This window comes from Felis catus, chromosome A2, assembly GCF_018350175.1.
Source record: "Felis catus isolate Fca126 chromosome A2, F.catus_Fca126_mat1.0, whole genome shotgun sequence".
NCBI lineage: Eukaryota > Metazoa > Chordata > Mammalia > Carnivora > Felidae > Felis > Felis catus.
In genome coordinates, this window is record NC_058369.1 from 36498317 (window position 1) to 36515832 (window position 17516).

General features: G+C 42.0%; 1 protein-coding gene across 9 annotated transcripts in view; it reads right to left on the reverse strand.

Moving 5' to 3' along the window:
* FRMD4B (FERM domain containing 4B) overlaps positions 1-17516 on the reverse strand; it is a 356794-nt gene that overhangs the window by 149878 nt on the left and 189400 nt on the right. For 2 of the 9 annotated variants that reach the window (XM_045053139.1, XM_019824294.3), the window contains one exon: positions 15046-15181. The exons of the other annotated variants lie outside the window; for them this stretch is intronic. The gene's annotated coding sequence lies outside the window, so the exon portion shown is untranslated. The remainder of the gene's footprint in view (positions 1-15045; positions 15182-17516) is intronic. 9 annotated transcript variants of the gene reach the window in all.

The following is a 17516-nucleotide window of genomic DNA, read 5'->3' on the forward strand; positions in this document are numbered from 1 at the left end:
ATTCGGGAATAGTGAAAAAAACAAACAAACCAAAAACAACCAACTCTATCCCATACTCCTCACTTAGAGGGATCAGAGAAGTGTGTTTTTGTTCTGGATTAATGCTTTGCATTAATCACAAAATGATCACTCTCATTACAGAGCATTTCATATACCGGAGAAATGCCAGACGCACCATAAGATCCCAACACTAAAAATCTGATGGCCGAGTCTAGCTCTGAACCATTTGCCATATACTAAGAGGACAACCTTGAAGGCCAGCTCCCCTCCTCCTGAATTTAGTGAGGTTTGCACTAAAGAAAGGTGTATTTCCTTTATAACTCCTCATCCTTCTCTCCTTCCACACCCAGGACCAGCTGAGTTCATTTCAAATATTCACTGAGCACCACATACGTGCAGGGCCCTGTGAGGGAAGTCAGGATGAAAACGCTCCAGTCAAGACCCTCAAGGGATTTACAGCCTATGTTGGTGTTTTGCAAGGAGAACAGAGTGGACATCTTCTTTTTCACCTCACGGCCAACCCTGCAGTTGAGAAATTATGCACCCCTTTCACACACAGGCTGGTTTCTGTTCATAATCTTTTATCAGTTTGTATGTCAGAGCTCTTTGGAGGCTGGTTTTTCTTAGATTTGCATTCACTCCAATAACTAGTTTTTGGGTGTCTATTAGGCGCTCGGCCTAATGAGTGTGTGACCTGTGTAGTCCCTCCAGGATCCCATGCTCAGAAATGGCCCATACTTGATTTAAAGTTCTGCTGTCTTGTAATTCTTTATTTAATTTAGAAAGAGAGAGAGAGAAAGGGGGGGGGGGGAGAGAGAGAGAGAGAGAGAGAGAGAGAGAGAGAGAGAGAGAGAGAGAGAATCCCAAGCAGGTTCCACACTCAGCTCGGAAGCCCAACTTGGTCCTCGATCCTACCACCCTGGGATCATGACCTGAGCTGAAATCAAGAGTTGGACACTCAACTGACTGAGCCACCCAGGTGTCCCAAATAGAACTTCTGTTTTAAAAGGAAGAGCACCGGGGTGCCGGGGTGTCTCAGTTGGTTAAACATCTGGCTTCAGCTCAGGTCATGATCTCACGGTTCTTGGGTTCAAGCCCTGCGTTGGGCTCTGTGCTGACAGTGTGGAGCCTGCTTAGGATTCTCTCTCTCTCTCCCTCTCTCTGCCCCTCCCTGACTCGTGCTTTCTCTCACTCTCAAAATAAATAAATAAACTTAAAAGGAAGAGCACCAAATACAGAAAACTACTTCATAATTTATTAGAAACTGGGACAGCATCACTGACCGATAAGGAATATTTGAAGTTTATTTACGGTCTCCTTCAGGATCACATGTTTTAGCAGTTGGAGGGGGGACACCATGTCCAGGAAAAACAACCCTGATGGAAAAGTCCATTACTCATGTTCCCCTCCAGGAAGAAAAAGAGGGAAGTTTCTTGTTCTAGGCAGATTCTCTCACTTTCTTAACCATAAATGGAAAAACAGAGGTGAAAAAGACAGAGGAAGAAAGGTAAGCAATGTGAGGGTTTCCTTTCTGTCTGCTTCACAGGTGCCATCATAAGGTTCATGCAGTTTTTCAGGCGATGGACATAAATACTACAAAATCTGATCTCATTCCCGTGTTTGGAAAAAAGAAGCAAAAAAGGCCTTGGAGTTCAGAAATCATCAAAAATGTCCCAACATCCATTGAAAAGTGCATGCATTCACTTTTGTCTAATTTTCTGATTTTAAATGCTGCACGCAATAAAATAATAGTCAAGAGCCCATATTTACTGAGTGCGAACTGGTACTAGGTCCAAGGCCCCATGCTTTACAGATTATCTTCTTTTATTCGAACAACAACCCTCTGAAATGGGGAGTAGTTCATCTCTATCTTACAAATGAGAAATTGAGCCTTAGCGAATCTGGCACTAAAAGTCCCCCCAGTTGGGTGTAGAACAGGATTCGAACCCAGGGCTGACATCCTTATACAGCCTTTCTGTTTGGCCACTGCAGGCAATGAGCAATGTGTCCAGGGGTTAGTAGGCAGGCATGCTGCTAGGTTTCCTTCCTGTATTTCTGAAGACTCTGTTTTTGTTTTCTCTTTTTCCCCTCTCCCTTTGCATTTCTTTAAAAACGAAACAAAACTTTTTATGATGGAAAATTCCAAGCCCTTACAAAAAGTGACAGCCTGTGCAATGAACCCTCATGTATCCTTCACCCAGTTTCAACACTTATGAACACATGGCTGATCTTGTTTCATTAATGCTCTCATCCTCTTTCTGTCCTTCTGTCCTTTTACTCTGAAGCAAATCTAAGCATTCAAATAATTTCATCTGTAAATACTTCAATGTATAAGATAAGGACTCTTTTGTTTTTTGAGAGAGAGAGGGGAGCAAATGAGTAAGGGGCAGAGAGAGAGAGAGAGAGGAAGGGAGAGGGAGAGAAAGAAGTGGGGCTCAAGCTCACCTGATGTGGGACTCGAACTCACGAACTACGAGATCATGACCTGAGTCGAAGTCAGATGCTTAATGACAGAGCCACCCAGGTGCTCAAAGAGCACCCAGAGTCAAAGATAAGGACTCTTTTTAAAAGCATAACCCCAATTATGTTAAAAAAAAAGTAACAATATTAGTATCATCAGATTTCCAGTTGGTGCTCAAATTTCCAGTTGTCTTGCTAATGTGTTTTTTTCAAGTTTGTTTCCATGTTGACCCGGAAAAGGTCCATACTTCACAATTTGTCGATACTTCTCCTGAATCTCTATTAACCTATAGTTTTCCCTTCCACTCATCTTGCTCTCTTTCTCTCTTCTATCTCATTGTAATTTATTTATTGAAGAAACTGAGCTGTTTATCCTGTACATTTCACCAGCTGAGTTTTGCTGATTATATCTGTATGGTGTCATTTAACATGGTCCTCTATCCACTGTATTTCCCATAAGTTGGTTGAATCTGAAGACTCAATCAGATTCCAGATGCATCATCTTTGGCAAGATTGTCTCCAAAGATGATGCATCTGGAATCTGATTGAGTCTTCAGACTACCAAGTGTTAGGTTACCAAGTGTGTTCCTCCATTAGGAGGGCCTTCTCTTTTTTGATGTTAGCTCACTAGCTACATCATTTAATGAATTAAGGATTGCAATATGGTGACTTTCTATTTGTCACCCTTTACTTATTAGCAAGAATATTTCAGTAATGAGAAATTTCCCCTCAGGACACCTGGGTGGCTCAGTCGGTTAAGCATCAGGTTCTGGATCTCAGCACAGATCATGATCTCATGGTTTGTGAGATCGAATCCTGCCTTGGACTCTGCACTGACAGCATGGAACCTGCTTGGGATTTTCTCTCTCCCTCTCTCTCTTTCCCTCTCCCTCCCCCATGCTTGTTTACTCTCACTCTCTTTCTCAAAATAAATAAACTTGAAAAAAAAAAGAAATTTCCCTTCATCTATTAACAGGTTACCTAGTGATAGGATTCATTATAGGAGACATAGGGCAAATGCTTGACTCTTTACCTTTATTTACCAGTTTTCAAGATAATGACTTGGCACTTCCAATGGTGGCCCAAATGATTTTTTAAGTATTTATAAACACTGGGGTGCTTGCGTGGCTCAGTCAGTTGAGCGTCCGACTTCGGCTCAGGTCATGATCTCACGGTTCGTGGGTTCGAGCCCCGTATTGGGCTCTGTACTGACAGCTCAGAGCCTGGAACCTGCTTCAAGTTCTGCGTCTCCCTCTCTCTCTGCCCCTCACCCACTCATGCTCTCTGACTCTCTCTCAAAAATGAATAAATATTAAAAAAAATTTTTTTATGTATTTATAAACACTGCATTTAAATACATTATATGTGTTTTAAACCATTAAAAGTATTGTCTTTACTGATGTTTGAACTGTTGCATCTTGGTCAATTCTTTGAGTCAGCTCCTGGGTCCTCTGGACGTGACCCTAGAAGTCTTTCATATCTTCCTGAGACTCTGCACTGGTGACCTTAAGCCTTGAGCAGCCTCATAAACATTTACCCTGGGTGCCATACCAACATTATCATATGTGCTCCATGACATGAAAAAAAGTTGGGAAGCACTAGCTTAGGGAGTAGCCAGAATATTCCCAAGTTGCATGGAGGGTGATATTGATTCCTGACCAAATCAGGCCTCTTAGGATGGAAGAAGGGGCAAAAATTGGCTCTTGGAACCAGGCTCAGAAAATGAATGGAGAACAAGAGAACCCATAAGGGAATAAACACATCTAGTATCATGTCATGCAACCATCGTGTCTGTGCTGCATGGCCACTGCTGCCTTTGTGGTTCTGACTTCCAAATGTTTGCTCCTCCAGCTCACCACTCCAAGAGCAGGAGTGCACAGGTGCCCGGGGGCCAGGTTGAGGCCTTGGGCCTGTCCTCTAGTTGAACTGGAAGGCAGACAGAGTAAGATCTAGCCTCCTTAGCAGCCACGGTAGGAAACCTGCACGGGGACCTGCCCTTTTGCCATGTGCATGGTGGGCACCTCCAAAAGAGAGTGGGGAGCTGGCAGAACGCCAATGGGGAGTGCTGCACAGCTAAAACATGAGGCAAGCCCTCGTTGAAGGGTTTCCTGTGGCAATTCCAATTTACCTCTGAGTTAGGTTGGCCCTGGTGGAAGGCTATACGCAAATGGGTCTGCAGGTCAACCCATCATCACCCTCAAGGCGCTAGCTTCCGAACAGCCACGACATTAATGGGACCAGCAGTTTCCACCACCTAAGTCCTCAGTTCTGGTGGCTCCCAAAATGAGACAAAAGACAGTTTCATGGTCGCTTGTGCCTGTGAAATCTCATCGAGACAATTCAACCCTGGAAAAATTATATTTAAGTTAACAAATATGGATTTAGAGGGCCAAATAAGCTCAAAGGCCTAGGGCATCTAAGATGAAAAAGAGAAAATAAATGGGGTGTCGTTTTGCTCTCCTGCCCCAAGCTTTATCCCTTGTTACAAAATAAATAAATAAATAAAGGCCTTTGTGATTCCTTTCCAGCTTATCTAAATGGAACATTCATAGAAGAGAAAAAACAAAATTGCTGAAATCCACTAAATAGTAAATGGGGGAAACCACAGTATGAAATCAAACAGGATAGCAAACATAAAAAGAACTATTCCCCACTATTTCTAAATCTTAAGATGGCAGTGCATGACAGAGAGGGTAAATGAAAATGTATCTTTAGGATACTTGGATTTTAACCCAGCAATGCTCTACATAAACTTATTTTAACTATACAAGAGAATACCATACTACTTTGAGATGACATTTTCTAAGAGACTAAAATTTGCTCTCAAGTCTGGCTCTGAAAGCATGCAAACCAATTTATACTGTGATAAAATGCAGAATGTGATTCTCCTGATGTGCTCAGGCAAGAACAACTCCAGTGTTCCAAGCATTATGGCCCATAAGAAAGTTTGAAAATGGGACAGCTCCACTAATAAATGAAATAAAATGAAACAAAGGTCTACAATATAAATTTTTTGGCTAGGAGAGTGGTATAAATCAAAAGTTGTTGGCTAGGGTATGGAAAAGAAGGATTCTTGTTCATTCTACAGCAGCATAAATTGGTGCAACCTTTTTGGAAATCCAAATTATTTCCAAACAAGGTATTTATCTTGCTGAAATTCCCCCACAAATGTTTTGCATACAAAGATGTTCACTTTAGCACTTAGTAAAAACTGGAAGCAACCTAAATGCCTGGTAATAGGGGACTGGGGAAATTAATTATGGTATATTCATATCATAGAATATGATATGGAATAGATATTCCTTATCACAGTTATGGAAAATAATGTGAGATCAGAACTTAAATGTCAGTAAATAAATACATTTCAAAACAAGATGAATAGGATGATCTCACCTTCGTAAAAAATTATATTAATGTAAATATGTATTGCACTCTAGGTTTAGAAAATATCTGGTGAATATATACCACTGATAAAGTAGCTTCACTCTAGGCCATGCATTTATTTCATTGTTTAAAGTTTATTTATTTACTTTGAGAGAGAGAGAGAGAGAGAGAGAGAGAGAGAGAGAGGAAGGGACAGAGAGAAAGGGAGAGAGAGAATCCCAAACAGACTCCACACTGTCAGCGAAGAGTCTGATGCGGGACTCGAACTCACAAACCACGAGATCATGACCTAAGCCGAAATCAAGACCCACTGAACCACCCAGGTGCCCCTAGGCCATGCATTTCTATAACAATTATATTAATGGATTTATGTTATTTATTTTTTTTAAGTTTATTTACTTATTTTGAGAGAGGCAGAGAGAGAGAGAGAGAGAGAGAGAGAGAGAGAGAGAGAGAAAGAGAGAGAGAGAAAGAGAGTGCAGGGGAGGGGCAGAGAGAGAGGGAAAGAGAGAGAATCCCAGGCAGGCTTCATGCTGTCATTGTGAAGCGCAACATGGGACTTGATCTCACGAAGCATAAGATCATGACCTGAGCAAAGATCAAGAGTCAGACACTTAACCAACTGAGCCACCCTGGTGTTCCTGGATTTATATTATTTTAATGATAAAAAAAACATCTGTGGTACTCAGATGAGGAGAAATGTTACTTTTTATTCAACAGTAATCCTACCGGTAATGATTAGTAATCATTATTAAATGGACACACAAGACAAATACTTGGGGAGACATACTACACACTGGATGCAATGACACAGGATTACATGGGACAGATCCCTGTTCCCCAGAATTCAACTGTTTGGAATAGGATGCTTTACAGATTATAAAAAATTACATATATCCTTGCTATAAAAAATTTAAATTCAGAATTATGAATGTAGGGGTGCCTGGGTGGCTCAGTCGGTTGAGTGTCCGACTTCGGCTCGGGTCATGATCTCGCAGTCCGTGAGTTCGAGCCCTGCGTCGGGCTCTGGGCTGACAGCTCAGAGTCTGGAGCCTGTTTCAGATTCTGTGTCTCCCTCTCTCTCTGCCTCTTCCGAGCTCATGCTCTGTCTCTCTCACTCTCAAAAATGAATAAATGTTTTTAAAAAATTAAAAAAAAAAGAATTAGGAACATAAAACAAGTAGAAAGCTCTCCCTTCATCCACTTACAGTTCCCCGGGGTAAAAATTTTAATGGTCTTTATTATATATTTCCATTATATAATTTCCATTATATAATGGTCTTTAATATATTTCCAACCCTATTCTCCCATGTAAAGGAATACATACACACATTTCTTGCATAATATCTGTATCTGTTTCACTCTTCACACGCACGCACACACACACACACACACACACACACTCATCTTGTATACTGTTCTGTCTTTAGCCTTTGTTTTCACTCGAAATTATATCACTGGCAATTTGGGTAGGCTGTGATATATAGTTCTACATTCTTCCTGCTGATCTCATGGAGTCCATGGTACAGAAGTGTTATCATTTTATCATTTGTTCTCTTATTCACATCTCCAAGGGGTTGCTATTTCAAATAATGGTGCAAACGAATATCTTGCACAGATAACATTATGTGAGAATATCCTTAAGATGACTTCCTAAAGTGGAAATGTTTGGTCAAAGAGGGCACATACTTCATATTTTGATTGGCTATAACTCAGCTTTCCTCTGAAAAGGCTGCAGCAATTTACCAGGTCAATTATGATTTAATTCTCCTGCTTCAAAATGTCCATCGCCTCTCTAATCCTTATTTTAGGTAAGTTCATTTAGATGAGAGAGGAAAACAGCATCTTATTTCTAGGATACTCTTCCTTGACTTTTCTGCCTATCTTAGTAGTCAGGGCCTTTTTCGTAAGCTATAATTTGCTGAATTCTTGTCCCATTCCCAGTCCTGAACTGAGCAGTCCAATGGCATTCTTTCACTTAAACCTGACGACAATACTTTGAGATATTCTGTCCCCATTTTATAGATGATGCAGCTGAGGCTCAAAGGGGTTAGGCATCCTGTCCTGGGCAGTACAGCCAGTCAGGGATAAGGCACTGGATTAAGGCTCACATCCATATGATGCCAACTCCTCAGCTCCCAAAGGATATGTGCATACCACTCAAAGGAAGTAGATAACACTTTTCATCTCATTACAAGGTCCATTAAAACAGAACAGATGTCATTAAATATCTGTAAATAATGAATGGGGCTGCTTCGGTGTAGAGACATCGAACTGTTGTTGCCCGTTTCATCTGTGTTTTTTCTTCACACGTTCCTCAGGCCTGGAACCTCCTACCTGGTCTTGCAGAGGGTGGGTGGTTGCTGGGGAAGCAGAGGGGGCAAGTGTCGCCTTGTGAGCAACTCGTTCTACTGCGCCCTACTTAAATGCTCGGTACCCCCCATGCAGCAGCTACGGAATGGCTCCATTTCACAGGCAGGCGAGCTAAGCTGAGCTGGGAGATGACATGGGAGCTTCAGCACAGCACCAGTTGTCTGGTTTCTTCTCTTTAAACTGTTGGAAACAGATGAGGTTGTTCATCGGTTTTCATTTCCTAAACTTCATCAAAATTGACAGCAACTTCCTAAAAAAGACCATCTGTTACGGAACCTAACCAGATTATTGGCACTGACTGATTACTTCAGGGTCATAACATAACTTCAAAAGTGATGGTGAAGGGGGAGCCTGGTTAAGCGTCTGACTCTGAATTTGGCTCAGGTCATAATCTCGCAGTTCACGGGTTCACACACCGACTCGGGTTGTCTCTCTCTCTCAAAATAAATAAATCAATCTAAAAAAAAAGTGATGTTGAAGATGGGGGAAAGAAAGCAGAAGTTATGTTTGGTGAAAATGTTGGTTCACGGTTCTACTTTCTGGAAAAACTTCAGATACAGTCACGTATTTATACATTTATTTGTATATTGGTACTCACACACATGCATATACATATACATTATAAATTATTCATATGCTTAAACATGACCTAGTTAGCTCAGAGAAAATATACAAAAAAAAAAAAAAAGTCAGGAGGAAAGAGAAAAGAAAGACCATAATTAAATTTGATTTACTTAAAACACACACAATATACAGCACAAAGGTGTGGCAAAGTTTTGCTGCATTTGTTACCTAATGTAGCGTAGGAGTCTGAAAAAAAATTAAATTGATCCGACTTGGTCGTGAATAAAGGCCACTGTTCAGACTCTGGCACTAACATCTCAGAAAAAAATTGTTTTTTTGAAACTGGGAGTTGGCTTCTGAAGTTTATTAAAGGAAAAACACATTCGCTAAAATATATCATTTCCAAAAGGTATTTGAGAACCAAGTCTTATGAGCTTGGCTGGACCAATATTTGGCATCAAGACCTTGAAATATTAACATATAAAAAGTTAAGGAAGAAAGAAGCCCATCAATTTAAATATGAGTTGAGAGTTAAGACTCTTTATACCCTGACCAGATTGTTTCAAACTTAAAACATTAATTTCCTTTAAAAACTGGTATTAGAGTATTTATTAAAGGTAGATGCACTTTTCCTTCAGGAATTATTTGGGAAATTCCCAGTATTACTTTTTCTGCTGGGGCTTATGATTCTGTCGTTATTTGAGGTTGATAATTAGACACAATAAGCAGCTCTTGTAACTCAAAGGGTCAAATTCTCTTTATATTGTCTGTGCTTGCAGAATTTTAAAAAGCCCGGACACGGCCAAAGACCTAGGGAAAAGCAAGCTTTTAATTAAACACTAATGAAGACCAGAAAAAAAAAATGTTGTTGTTTTTTTCTTTTCTCCCAAGAAACCAGGCAAATCCAGAGGGTCCTTCCTTCTATCCGTAACTCCAATGGATGGGCATGACACGAGACAGGGTCAGAATGATGAGCCGTTCACAGCAAGCCAAAAAAAAAAAAAAAAAAAAAAAAGAAAGCACAACGTCTGAAGTGTCTGTCAGCATTGGTCAGGCAACACAGGGCACCTTCCAGAACCTAACCACAGGGCTGGGCACAGGAAACAGCGATCACTTGACAGTCAGAGCTGACAAGAGCTGCAGAAACTGCCAACTTCCCCACCCTGGGCTGGGCACAGACCGGGACTTGCAAGCTGGCTGGCCACACAAGCTAGGGTCCTTGGGCGAGCCCGTTTTCACAGGCCCTGGAGGGCATAGCCTAGTCTCCGATCTCAAACACTGCTTTTTGAATGAACTGGAACCACAGGCACATCACAGAACACGTCAGAGAACCCAAACAAATTTATTCTCAAGCTACAATACTTACGTTGGCTGGGGGCTATTTTCAATAAGGAAAAGCAATAAACATACACACACAAATACATTTCTACCTGCACGGCTTTTTCCTTGCATGAAGTTTCCTCAACTATATAGACCGCAAACATTCCCTTTGGACAGAGTTCCCCTAATGCTACTTTTTGCCTCCTCCGAATTCTTGGTATCTCCCTACACCACAGGCTGCCGTCACTCCTATCCAGGTCCCCAGCAGGTCTCACTGGACATTAGAAACAGCCTCGTAATTGTCTTACCCGTCCCTAGACACTCCCCGCAGAGTGGCTAGAGTGAGCTTCTTAAAGTGTGAAGCAGATTCCTTTGTTCATTTAGTCAACGAGTATCTCCGAAGGGTAGATTAGGTTCCAGGCATTGGGGACACTACAGCCAACAAAGCCAAGTCCCTGCCCGTCTTCAGCTAATGTTCTGGTTGGGCAGACACCAGTGAGCGTCTAAATAAAGTTCTAACATTAGGTGGCAATAGGGTTAGGAAGAAAAATAAAGCAGGATAAGAGAAAGGTCAGGGGTGGCCTCTTAGTCTGGGGTGGAGAGGAGGAAAAGAGAAAACCCCAGGTTCCAGGCAGAGAAAAACCCAAGGGCAAAGGCTCTGAGGGTGGAACGCATTTGGTGGGCTTAAGCCACAGCAGGGAGGCCAGTGTCACTGGAGAAGAGTTAGGGGACAAGTGTGAGGAGTGAACACCAGAAGCTGAGTGTGTTTGCTGACAGCGGGGGTACAGGAATCTAGAGAAAGGGGCGCTGATCACGTGGAGCCTTGTGGGCATGGTGAGCCTAGGCTTTTCTGAGTTGGGACGTCACAGGAGGGATTCACATAAGAGAATGGTGTGATCTGAGTTGCTTCTGGAGCCTGGATTGAGACCATTCACGACTGAGGCTCAACCAGGTCATTAGTCCCTGCTATGCCGCTAGGGTTTGGCAGAGGAGAATGGAGACTACGGCAGTCCTAGGACTTCAGGCGGGCAAAGGTGGCAAAGGAAGAGGCTGAATGGTTTGCAAACTAAGCCCATCCCCTACGATGGCTGAGTGAATGGGATTTGTATTTAGACAGAACGGAGCTCCAATCTTTGCTTGTGGGCAAGTTACTTAGCAGCTCTAAACAGGTCCCATGTTTGCCAGTGGGTTCAGTAATACCTATTACATGTCGCTGTTAGAGGAGACTTCAATGAAATGGTAACTATAAAGGGCTTAGCACTATGACACTGAAAATGTTCACTAAATAGAAATAGCCATAGCTAACACTTTTTTTAAAGTTTATTTATTTTGAGGAGGGGGGAGAGGGAGAGAGAGAGAGAGAGAGAGCGAGCCACCCCACGAGTAGGGAGAGGCAGAAAGAGAATCCCAAGCAGGCTCTGCACTCTCAGCGCAGAACCCAGCTGAGGGCTTGGTCTCACAAACCTGAGCCGAGATCCAGAGTCAGATGCTTAACCAACTGAGCCACCCAGGCGCCCCACCATAACACTTTTGAAACGCTTACCGTGAGCCAGGCACCCTAGTGAAATCTTTATTTATTTGTGTTGTCCCCTCAACAACCCCGGGTGGTAGGCCCTATTATCATCCTCATCTCAAACACGAGAAAATGAGGCACAGAGAGGTCCCATAATTTGCCCATGCCACACAGCTATTAAATGAAAAGTGTTTGGAGTTACATCCTGGTCAGACTTTGCACTCATAACTCCTAGTATGATAACATTAAGCTTAGGATCAAGTTTTTCAACCCATGTTATTTTTAACCTTCATACCATGTAAGTGTGAGTATTATTTTATCTTTGTATTGGTAAAGAAACAGGCTCAGAGCAATTAAGCAGCTTGGCTCAAGGTCACACAGCTGCTAAGTCAGGAAGCCTTGATTTTACCGGGTCCAGCTAACTACAGCTCATTCTATTTCCCTATTTTATCAAGGCCCTTTTCTCTCTCAGATAATAAGCATCTAATCACATTTTAATGAGACAAACTCATTTCTGTAAAAATATTTGCTGGCTACATTACCCAAGGGTAGCATGATGCTTGTAATAACTGGGTCTCCTTAGCAGTTGCAAATCTCAGGGTCATATCAAAGGAGAGCTTACACAGATGAGAAAGACAGCGGTCAGTGGGGTTCCATAGCCTTCGTGCGTAAGAGTCTAGGGTTCAGGGTCGAGAAGAGGAAAGTTTAATAGCTTCGTAATGCGGAGAGGAGGAGGGAGGATCCAAGGCTTCTGCAGACTTTAGGGGTTCCAATGGTTATTCACATAAATAAGAAACTGAAAACACTGAACCTATAAAGATAACTATTTACCAGGCACTCATGCACCCATCCAACCACATATATCTAACCACATATATCTACCCCCACATATATCTAACAATATTTACCAACAATAGCAATATGTTTAATTTCTACCGTGATCCCAGGAGAGAAACGCTTTAAGTGAGATACTCTAATTATCTATATTTTACAGCCCAAAAAAATCAGTCTCAGAACTCACATGGCTAAAAAAGGTGAGTTAGGAATTTGAATTCAGGCAGTTTGAGTGCACGGACTTCATTTTAAAGCACGAGGCTATGTTTCCACCCCATGTTTGTTTGAGTGAAAGACTAAGTTAATAAATTGATAAGACTCTATCTTTAAGTGCTGTTTACCTTTTAATAAATAAAGTAGCAAGTCAGTGGCAAGAGGCTGAGCACTGGAATCAGACAGAACTCCATTCAAACTCCAGCACCATGACTTATTAGTTAATAAGTATATAAAACCAATAAAGTGGGGTTCATGATATCATCTTGTAGAGTTGTTACAAGGACAAAGATAAGACACAACATCTCATAAAGCTAAAATCTTCTGTACATACACTGGAGAAGTTCTTGATCATAAGCCCAAGGAAACAAATACAGAACTTTTCACTATTGTCTTTTGAGACAGTGAAAAATTGTATGCAACCTAAGTACCCATCAACAAAAGATTGGTTATATTCATGCGATGGAATATAGGGATTAAAATGAATTTAGAGATAAATCCCAAAAGCTTGTTGAGAGAATAATAAGGCTGTAGAATGATATATCCTTCTATAAATTTGATAAACATAGAAGGGTTATCTATTTATAGATACAAACATAGGTGTCAAAATTATCAAAACATGCCCAGGAATGAGACACATGAACTTCGCGGTAGGATTTTAGGGAGAGAGGAAAAGTAGGAGGGTGGTTTCAACTGATTCTATATAGTTTGGTTACATTTTTAAAAAGTATCTGAAGCAAACATGGCAAAATATTAAGATGTCTTAAAACCGAGTGGTGGGTGTATGGCTTTTTTACTCATACTATCTTTTATATGTTTGTATATTGAAAAAAAAAAACCCTCAGGGGTTTTGGTCTTGTTTTGTCTTGTTTTAAGATAACGCAATTAAAGTGCCAGGCAGAAGACTCAGCACACAGCGGCTGCTACATAATTAGTAGCTATTAGTCAAGGCAGGGACACTACATAAAAGCACTAGTTAGGGAAAAATAGTTATTTCATCAACAAGGTTTGCCCAAACACAAAATTCAAGAGACTAAAAAAGATTAGGACATTAGGGGGAAAATGGTACTATTTATCGCATTCATCAGCCTCTTTCAAGTCAAGTTTATTTTCAAGGATGCCAGAATCTATATCTGTTACATATGAACACCTAGAGGCACACATATGTGTAATTACATAGAGATGGCAATTCTAATTTTTTTCACGAGGGTCTAATTTTCTGCCTCCTTTCTGTGCTTGAAGTCATATCATCTTGCTGTAAAGTTTAGAACTACAGGTCTGATTTCCTATTCGAATCCTTCACACTTTTCCATAGCCTCCAAATCAGACATCACAAAGCCAATGTTCAAAATAAACAGAAGAGGGGGATAAACAGGAAGTTACTCTGTGCTGCAACTCCACCGAGAAAGGACAGTAGGAGGAAAAACAAACACCAATCTGAAAGGCAGGAGAGTCTTTAACTTGGTGTTTCTCAAGCTGGACGACAAAGGCTCCGAAATGCTTTTCAAAGATACTGAGACTGATTTTGTCAATTTTAAATAACACAGTCTTTCAGAAGTATACTTCTGTCAAGTGATGGGCTAGAACATTAAGACCGTTTTCCTTCTCAGTTTTGGAGTATCTTCACATCTCAGTTCCTTGCCCTAAAACCCTAGTCTTTGGTTACCAGAAAAGGTGGGAGATGAATTTGCTCAGCGATAAGGAGACTCGTATTTCATTTATCTGCCAAGTTTTCTCTCCTTTCTGTATGTGTTGCTGCTGTTAACTGACTCCATGGCTGCCCAATCCCTTCAACAGTGTAGGATCCAATCAGGAGGCTGCCCTGGGAGTGAGACTGTGTCCTGAAGCCAGATTCTACATCCTTTACATCAACGCAATCCTTACTTTCCACTTCCTTCCTGTGGGTCCTTCCGCAGTTCAGGCTTTGATCCCGGCACCTGTTGGGCAGGCATTTGCAGAAGACCCCATGATGTGCTGCCCAGACTTATTCCCTCAGCTACCAGGAACATTCTAAGCTGACAGCTCTCAGCTCCCTCTGGGGATTGCCCTCCCTTATAGAGCTGCCTACCTCAAGGTCAAGGTCACTCCGCGTTCTCAAGGGCAGTCCACTGCCAACAACGTGTTGATGTAGGTGGGAGGGAAGAACAGCCCTCTTGTTCCAAATGGGGACAACTCTCAGTTCCAGAGCTACCCATGAGGGCAGCTGAAGGCATTGCTGAGCCTGAATTACAGCCCCGTTTCTCCTCTGCTCTTCCTGCTTCTTTCTATTCCCTTCTACAGGTGTTGATCCCAGGGCGCTCTCTGGTAAACTTCCTGCTCATTAATTTGTTTCAGGAACCTAATCTGCATCGGCATTCACGCTGTTCCAGGGTAGGACTGCTTACCTGGCCCCTGCAGTTGAGTGCGTGACTGATCAGCTCTGACCAAGGACCCGCAAGAAGTCACAGGAGCTACTTAGAGGCCAAGCATTTAGTTGCCAGTGCCAAGTCCCGAGGAGCTCTTCACTCTCCATCATGGTAACTGGCAACGTGAAAGAACATTCTGTGAGTCTAAGTGACAGTGATGAGCAGAGCTTATGGACAACCTGTGATTGGACGGTAGTGTGAACCACAAACAAACCTTTACTTCTTTAAGCCATTAGGATACTGGGGTCGTTTGTTGCCATGGCAAAACCTAGCCTATCCTGACCTATACACCTGTGTCACTGCAGCAGCCCCCTAGCTCCCCTTCCTTTCCCGCCTCCACTATGTCACCCTCTCCCAAATCTGTCAGCCTCACTGCTGCCAGTGATACTGCTAAATCAACCTCTCCCCTGCCCCCGAAGTTCTGCAGAAAAATATCAAAATCCTAAAGTAAAAGATCATTCAAATTCAGATGTTACTCTCAATCAAAATCTCTGCCTCTGATTCCGACTCGCTCTTTTTCTCTCCCCTGCTCCTGCCCTCTCTCCCCATCGGCCTTAAAAAACTGTTTATAATTCCACCAAAGCCATGTTTTCCTATGCCTGAAATGCCCTTCTGTGTTTCTTCATCTATCCAACTCCTACTTTCCCCTCAAACCTCAGCTTGAGAATTGCCTCCTCCAGGAAGCCTCCTTGGCTCTCTTCCTCTCCCTTTTTGCTTTTCTCCAGTCTGACTTAGATTCCCTCCACTGTGTGCCTAGAGCACCTTGGCCAAGGGCCTCCCACAGAGTTTCATTTCCTTATCTGTCTCTCCTCCTTGACAATAGATTTCTTGACGTCAGGAAAAACGCCTATCTTGACCTTGTGTGGCTGACACCTTGGGACAGTAGCAGGGATGGGGTAAGCACTCTGATCATTATTTTAGGTACAAATAAATGAACAAACAAACGAGTCAATCTGTAACTCCAATCATGTTCTACAACAAAGAACCTTGTAAAGGTAAACTGAACATTCATCCTGAATATTTATTTATTATTTTCCTGGTGACTAAGTTTTTGATGAGAAAATTCTTTCATATTCCTTCAAGTTCTATTTTTTCTATGACTGAAGTCTGGACCTTTTTCCCTCTAGCATTCTGTACCCAATACATTACTTTTTTTCTAGTGTGGGAACTGTTGAACTTTTTCTGTAAAGGAGCTGACAGTAAGTATTTTCACCTTTGTGGCCAATATTATCTTTGTATGAACTACCTGACTGGAAGTAGTTAAGTCACAACTACTCAACTCTGCCACTGTAATGCAAAAGCAGCCATAGACACCAAGCAAATGGGTGAGCAGGGCTGTGTGCCAATAAAACTTTATTTACAAAAACAGAAGGCTGTGTGTGCAATAAAACTTTATTTGCAAAAACGAGGGACAGGACAGTTTTCTCTTGTGAGTCACAGTTTGTCAGCCCCTCTTCTAGTCTGTGTAACTCAGAGTAATGTGGAGAGTGAAGGGTGGGGACAAGCAAAATATACAGGGTTTGAAGCACACAGGCCACTGAACGCTCAATGGGGAACCTGCCTTTTGGGGGCGTTGGTCTTTTCCTGCCAATGCGGTGGGATGCAGAGTTCATTTGTTATCAGGATCATCAAAGTGTTGGACAAAGAGAGATTATTTCCTTAGTGACCCTAATGGGAGATGCCTGTATTTCCTAGAGTTTTTGTATTGGCTTAAAATGTGGGTCTACTGTGTGAAGACAAGAAAAAATACCCAAGGCCCACCCTACACACACTGTGGGAAACCACAGTCTCTTTCAGTGAACATCCTTGCCTGTAAAGATGGGAATGTACTTTCCAGAGAACTAGTATCACTTATAAAAAACAATAGTAATACCCGGTGCTACTTTATCAAGTACCTTCTACGGGTCTGCTGTTAAGTACGGTACATACCCAAGGGCTAACATTTATTGAGCATTTGCTTATATCAGGAAGGGCATTTAGTGTTACAGATACTATCTCATGAATTTTTCATCCTGTTCATAATGCAGGTACTACAGTTCTCCCCTTATACCCAGGAGGCTCAAGGGGGGAAAGCGGTTTGGTCAAGGTCAAATTTGCTAAACTTTGAGTCTATAGCCTCTGCTGTTCTGAACTGTATGCTCCCCACTCAGTGCCAACTGCCTGCCACAGGGGAGCTGACCCGGCCTCTTATGGTCACTTGAATATCTCAAATTGTGTCTAAGTTACCTCCTGCTGGAAGGCAATGACTCCATTCAGGGTTTGCAAGAAATTCTAGCTTTGAGGTGTTGGGGATGAGGGGACAGCTTAATCCCAAGAAACAAGCTGAGGCCTTTGTTAGAACATGTCGTGCTTAATAAAAAGCAAAGGGTGTTGATCTTTTTTTCAACCACATTCTCCCACCATTTTCTACTTCAGTTGTTTGTTAACCCTAATTAATTGCTATAACAGAA